We start from the raw sequence: 5,768 nt of genomic DNA, 5'->3' as shown, positions 1-5,768 counted from the left end.
TCGGGACGGCCGATGGAATTCAGTGGACTCCCCAGCAGGTGCGTGCGGCACAAGGACCGATCCGGACCTCGGGCCGGAGTTATTTCTGCTATGTGGCCTCTTCATTTTTCTGACTCGGGGCAAAAGGGAAGGGAGGGTTTGTTGACCCTCCTTTGTAAAGTTCCACAGAAAGTTTCATGAGGCTGATAGAACTTCCTTTGAAACGCTGGAAACTATGTGCCTGGCCCTCCTCCTCCACACTCTCAGAATAGCCAGCACAGGCTCCTTGAGAGCGTCTTGCAGTCCTGCTCACCTCGCTGAGAGCGGGTGGCCACACCCAGGGGTCTGGAACCCAACAGGCAGGGTCCCAAGGAAAGGTGGCCAAAGGGGATCCCATGGCGATCTGGCGATTGCCGCTGCGCAAACGCACTTCCCACCTCGCAGTCACACAGGAGTGTCAGTGCCAGGGTCCAGGGACCCGGCTGGACTGAGATGCCCAAGGACAGTGTTCTCACAGGCGGCTCTCTTCCTGGAAACCCGGAAAGCCCATTAACTCTAGAGGCAGGGAGATGGGCGAGAAAGTCCTCGAAAATTCCTTCCAGGAAAAATGAGTTCATACCTAACAAACAAGGTTCAAAAGGTATCTTCCAGGCCAGGGGCAGAGCTCCGGGTGCAGGAAGAGGACACCCCAAATACACGACCTAAATTAAACTTTGCAGTTTCCTTATGAGGTCACAATATCCTTAAAATAGAACTTCCATCTCTATACTCATAAAGTCTGTGTCAATATGGATTTAACACAGGTTGGAAAATTATATCTTCAAGGCCAGATGTGTGGTTTGCACAAAAGATTGCTTCCTCAAGAGACTGCCTCATTTGGAACCAGGAAGGCTGGAAAGAGAGTTCTTTTTTCTTTCTTCCTCTGTCTCTCTGTCTCTTTCTTTCTTCCTTTCTTTTCTTTCTTTCTTTTCTTTTCTTTTCTTTCTTTCTTTCTTTCTTTCTTTCTTTCTTTCTTTCTTTCTTTCTTTCTTTCTTTCTTTCTTTCTTTCTTTCTTTCTTCTTTTTTTGGAAGAGCTAATTATAGCCGCAGCAGAAGTTGAGTTATTTTTATTTTATGGGGAATGTAGGGGAATATATAGAGCCTATGATATAACTTTTAAAGTAAAACACAACTGGGTAATTGTTTACATGAGGAGTGTTCCTTCTCTGAATGGACCTGGAGGATCTCTGGGTAACTTTCACCTCCCTCCTTGTGTAACCTGGTGACTAGCACGGCCATTCTCCCTTTAAAAAGGAGAAAAGGGAGTTCCCGTTGTGGCGCAGTGGTTAACGAATCTGACCAGGAACCATGAGGTTGCGGGTTCGATCCCTGGCCTCGCTCAGTGGGTTGAGGATCTGGTGTTGCCGTGAGCTGTCGTGTAGGTCGCAGACGCGGCTTGGATCTGGTGTTGCTGTGGCTCTGGTGTAGGCCGGCGGCTACAGCTCTGATTAGACCCCTAGCCTGGGAACCTCCACATGCTGCAGAAGCAGCCCTAGAAAAGGCAGAAAGACAAAAAAGAAAAAAAAAGGAGAAAAGTTTCCTGGTGAGCACGGCTCTTTCCGACGATGTTAGCAAGTATATGCCAGTGATGGAATCTGCACCATTCTTTCCTTATCTTCTGGAATTAGAGAGCTAACCCTTTAGGTAAAACACTCTATTTGATGAATTCACTAAAATGCTAAGAATGAAAAACCATGGCTCTTAACTTGTCATTTTGGTAGCATTGAGCACCGGTGACCAAATCCCTGCTTCTTTCTTTCTTTCCTTTTCTTTTTAGGGCCATGCCTGCGGCATATGGAGGTTCCCAGGCCAGGGGTCGGATAGGAGCTGTAGCCGCCGGCCTACACCACAGCCACAGCCACACAGGATCCGAACCACACCTGCAACCTACACCACAGCTCATGGCAATGCCGGATTCTTAACCCACTGAGCAAGGCCAGGGATCGAACTTGCAACCTCATGGTTCTTAGTTGGATTTGTTAACCACTGCGCCACGACAGGAACTCTGAAAGCATTTTATTAGCCTTAGACCAACCATTTTCAGACAAGCATATAGTTTCTGCCTCCCCTTGCCGTTTATAGTTGAAAACAACAGGATATGAGTAAGAAGGCAGTTTTAGTGATCATTTTATCAAAAAATTAATTTTTCCATAAAGTAAGATATTCGTGCACAATTTTGGAAGTACCCACTGAAGTATCGCATTTTATTTGAGTTCATGTATTATGTTCTGTTGTTTAGAAAATATTAACATTTACTAAACCAACTATAATGGAGAAAAATAAAAATCATTTAAAAAAGAAACTGTTAACATTTACATTAGTTAATTGATTACATACATGATTGGTCAGTCAAAATACTCTATTTAAAGATTGGGCAGAATAAACTACAGTCATGATAAAAGCAAGTCCTCCTGGAAAGGACATAGTCTCCCAGCTTATGGACAGCTCTCTTCTCACAGTCGCTGCTTCACCTCAATCTTTCCATCGTTAGTTATCATTTAGTCAGTGCTCACTAGGTGCCAGGTTCACTATAAATATAATTTTATTAAAAAGTTTTGGAATTCCTGTCATTGCGCAGCAGAAACGAATCCGACTAGGAACCATGAGGTTGCAGGTTTGATCCCTGGCCTCGCCCACTGGGTTAAGGATCCGGCGTTGCCGTGAGCTGTGGGATGGGGTGAAGTCTCGGCTTGGATCCCGCATTGCTGTGGCTGTGGTGTAGGCCAGCGGCTGTAGCTCCGATTCGACCCCTAGCCTGGGAACCTCCATATGCGGCAAGGGTGCCCCTAAAAGGACAAAAGACAAAAACAGTTTTTTTTGAATTGATGTCTAATTGACATTCAAATTACAAAGTTGTCACAAGACATGTTTCTACAATACTTTCTTAGCCTCTTTGCTTCTATTTTCTATGCTGAAAACTCCATCTTGTCCTGCCGTACTTTACCCCTATCCCTGCTTGAAAAACAGTCGCAGTGCTGGTAAATGACTTAAGCTTAAGTACAAAGACCTAAAGGCACAAATTATTCATGTGGTCAGCTGATGAGGACAAAATGCGTTGGTCTAGGCACGCCAGGTTGCTGCAGAAGCACAATGGCGATTCTCTAGAATGCCATGACACCAAGCTTCCTCAATGCTCACGATTGTTAAATGCCTAAAGGTCAGAATCAACGCTTAATCAGCTACCGGCTATGGGACTTTTAAAATAATTTTAAAAAACCTACATCCTGCACCTGCAGCTCACCTGACGTCATCCTAAAGAGCACAGCCAAAGCAGTGTGGTATCTTGAGGTGGGGCTCTTGGTCCCTGAGACCTTGAGTCCCCGGTTCCCACCTTTACTTGAGATGAATGTCTCTGTGTCTTGTTTTATGTTAACTTTTCCCTTGAGTTTCACAGCACCTGTTCTTCAGCCCTCACCTGCTGAGCAGGTCTCAGCACAAAGTGATGCACACGGTGGCTGAAAGCTTCCGACGGTCCTTGTCTTCAGAAATCATCCCCTCGACCGCTGGCTGGAGCACAGATTTCTGCTGCCCGAGGAGACCCCGGCGCTGCAGTGTCCGACTTAGGTTAGGAGTTGCTACACTGAACACGCACTGAGCACCAATCATGCAGCGGGAATGAGACTCAGATCGCCAACGTGGTGGGTGTGTGAGAAACAGAACTTTCTTTTCTAAAACAGTTTAATTTCTGTTTTGAACTCCACTGGCCAGGGGGTAGAAAGTCCTGGTGTAAATGGGGCCCCCGCCTCTCCCCGGTGTTGGCTCTGTGCAGATCCGAGGCCTTGGGTAGTTTAGGCCAAGCTTCTATCCATGAATCTTCCGTCCTCCTAGAGACGGAGGGACACGGGAAGCTCTGGGTGCAAATCATCTGGCAGCTGGGGCTGGGTGGGGGGCGCTGCCAGCTGGACCCCTGGCCTGGCTGGTCCTGATGCCGTGACCTGACCATCCTCCAGCTCCAGGGCAGCTGTGCGATCCCTCTGGTCTCACGTGGAGAGGAGACCAGGGTCCTGGCACGAGGACGTGGAAGGAGACAGCAGGAGAAACACACCAGCGGACAGGATGTTTCCTCAGAGGGATCTGCTTCCATTTACATGATAAAGTTTGTCACTTGTGAATAATGAATTTTTTTCTGGCATACTCCTAACATCTTTTGCTTCTTATTGCATTGGGTTGCCCTCCAGATGCTGACTGGGTGTCTGACCCTGCCCCCACTTTAAATGGACTATGTCTCAGTTCACAGTTAGGTTTGATGTTTTTAGTAAACGTTTTTTTATCAGGTTAAGGAAATCCTTTTTAATCCCACATTTGCCAAGAGCTTTAATAAACATCATTTATTTATTTATTCAATAATAACTCAGTAAATAGAAACTATAACAGATACTGAATAATTGTTGAGTTGCGATTATTTTTCTGCAACTATATGAAGTAATCATGTGACTTTTTTGTTTCTAGACCATTTTTTAGAATAGTTTTATTTTTGTAAAAATTTTTTTTAATTTTTTTTTTTTTTTTTGCTTTTTTGGGCTGCAACTACAGCATATGGAGGCTCCCAGGCTAGGGGTCCAATTGGAGCTGTAGCTGCCAGCCTACGCCAGAGCCACAGCAACGCGGGATCGGAGCCACGTCTGTGACCCACACCACGGTTCACAGCAATGCCAGATCCTTAACCCACTGAGCAAGGCCAGAGATTGAACCTGCAACCTCATGGTTCCTAGTCGGATTCGTTAACCACTGAGCCATGACGGGAACTCCTGCAAGTTTATACCTTTTGACCACCTGTATCCATCCCGTCCCTTCTCACTCCATCTTTTCTGTTTCTGAGTTCAGTTTTTTGTTTTGCTTTGTTTTTTAGGGCCTCCCCCTTGGCATATGGAGGCTCCCAGGCTAGGGGTCCAATCGGAGCTGTATCCACCAGCCTACACCACAGCCACAGCAACTCTGGATCCAAGTTGTGTCTTTGACCTACACCACAGCTCACAGCAACACCGGATCCTTAACCCACTGAGCAAGGCCAGGGATCGAACCTGCAACCTCATGGTTCCTAATCAAATTCATTTCCGCTGCACCACGATGGGGACTCCTTGAGTTCAGTTTTTTCAGCTCGTCAGTTTTCTCCACTGTAAGTTACTCTCCCCAGCCACCACCCATTGTTCGCTCTTGGAAGGAAAATTGCCATGGGCCACCCCCACCTAAGGGGTGGGGCATTGCGGCTCCTGTCCCTGAGTAATGGGGGGTTTTAACAGCAACACAAACTGACAGTGTTTGTTTTTTTCCAGGTGAATTCAGTCCATTTTATTTTGGCTACTTTTTTTTTTTTGGCCTTTTCTAGGGCCACTCCTGCGGCATATGGAGGTTCCCAGGCTAGGGGTCTAATCAGAGCTACAGCTGCCAGACTACACCACAGCCACAGCCACAGCCACACCAGATCTAGCCGCGTCTGTGACCTACACCAGGGCTCACAGCAACGCTGGATCCCTAACCCACTGAGCATGGCCAGGGATGGAACCTTCAACCTCATGGTTCCTAGTGGGATTCGTTAACCACCGAGCCACGACGGGAACTGCTACTTTGGCTACTTTCTTCTACCTTCTTACCTCGGAACTGTGCCCCTTGCTGAATCACTGGAGACTCCGACACTCAAGAGCTGTGCTGACGGATCATCTTTCCCCAGAAACAGGCGATGGGAAGGTAGAGGTGGCATGATGGCTGCTCTCCGCTGGCCTCTGGGTCCGGGGCCTGGTTCCAGCCAGAG

The sequence above is a fragment of the Sus scrofa genome, chromosome 11, assembly GCF_000003025.6.
Source record: "Sus scrofa isolate TJ Tabasco breed Duroc chromosome 11, Sscrofa11.1, whole genome shotgun sequence".
Taxonomy (NCBI): domain Eukaryota; kingdom Metazoa; phylum Chordata; class Mammalia; order Artiodactyla; family Suidae; genus Sus; species Sus scrofa.
This window is presented reverse-complemented; position numbering follows the sequence as displayed.